Genomic DNA, 1,331 nt, shown 5'->3' on the forward strand with positions numbered 1-1,331 from the left:
ACTTTCAAAGGTTAAATTCATTCAGGTTGCTTTTTAGATGTAAATGTTAATTTATTTAAATTATATGCTTTTTATGCCAGTTGCCTTGTGATTTATTTTCTGACATTACAGACTTTCTTTCCACTTTGGTCAGTAAGAAAACTGATGTTATTTTAACTGATGGACCTTTTCTGTTCTTGTTGTCAGCTGACTTGACGTCGATAAAAGCTAATTTATTTTAAACAAGTTATTTTTAAAATAAATATCTCACTGGAGGACAGACAAAACTGAAGCTGTACATCATGATGATCAATTTGATTGATGCATTCTGGTGCTGTTTTACTCTTCCACTGTAATTTATTATCTTAGTGTCTTACATTGATCATAGTCTCTCTAAAATCTCATTAAAACCATGACCTTGCATAAGTTGTTTTGTGGTGTACTTTCCTTTGGCTGCACTAAAAAAAGGACCTTGCTTTATATTTTGTTTTATTTTATTTATTCTAGTATAATCATACTTATTTGCTTAAATTTAGCTAATTTCCTGACCAATAATGTGTGTTTAAGAAAATTAAAAGCTTAGCGTTGAGTCATTATAGGCGTGGCCCATTTATTTATTTATGTTGGCCAGGAGTGTAATATTAATATTACAGTCTCCTGTACGCTGTTGCTTTAGGAGAACACAAGAGGGCGCTGTTCCCAACATTTACATGTAAACGCACGACAACAAACAGCTTAGCGGTCTGCCCTATTTTTTTACAGTCTATGGGTCTGCCAACCAACCAACCGGTCATACCTGTTTATGAAAGACCTTATTCTTCACAGTATATTCTATGCCGGTTTGCCTGAGCTTATTTAAATAGTTTTAACATAATAAACTGTATGAGAGCACAAATTTCAATTATTCTTCCACTTTACAATCATGCACACACACACATCTAAAACAAACAGATAAAAACATAATTAGATAACCTTAATTTAGGCGCGGATAGCAAAATATGCAAATTAGACTAAGCTTTTGTTATAAGAGGAATCGCCTATTTAGTATGCTCCCAAGGCTTTAAAATAATAATTAAAAAAAAAACGTTCTGCTAATATTGAGGGTTAGAATGCGAAATTTGTGAATATTATCTGTTTACGGTGTAGACGCCAGAAATAACGTTTTAGTGAAGTTAGACCTTTCTGTTAATATCTGTTCATATTTCTTCTACCTACGAGACTATAAAAGTAAAATAGCTCGAGCTCATAAGTTAGACGGCGAATATTTTGTTTTAGCTTCAGAACTTAGTAAAAAATGATCCCAGTTTATACGTCTGAACAGGGTTCGTTTCGTCCACACCCCTTTAACGCTC

At 33.1% G+C, this 1,331-nt stretch overlaps 1 protein-coding gene across 1 annotated transcript in view; it reads left to right on the forward strand.

The window, feature by feature from the left end:
• gltpa (glycolipid transfer protein a) overlaps positions 1-402 on the forward strand; it is a 9,670-nt gene extending 9,268 nt beyond the window's left edge. Inside the window, exon 5 of the mRNA XM_077241390.1 lies at positions 1-402. This exon is cut by the window's left edge and continues 897 nt beyond it. The gene's annotated coding sequence lies outside the window, so the exon portion shown is untranslated.
• Positions 403-1,331: the final 929 nt, after the last annotated feature.

The sequence above is a fragment of the Siphateles boraxobius genome, unplaced genomic scaffold, assembly GCF_051911475.1.
Source record: "Siphateles boraxobius isolate OS27281-9 unplaced genomic scaffold, OSU_SipBor_1 24, whole genome shotgun sequence".
Classification (NCBI taxonomy): Eukaryota; Metazoa; Chordata; class Actinopteri; order Cypriniformes; family Leuciscidae; genus Siphateles; species Siphateles boraxobius.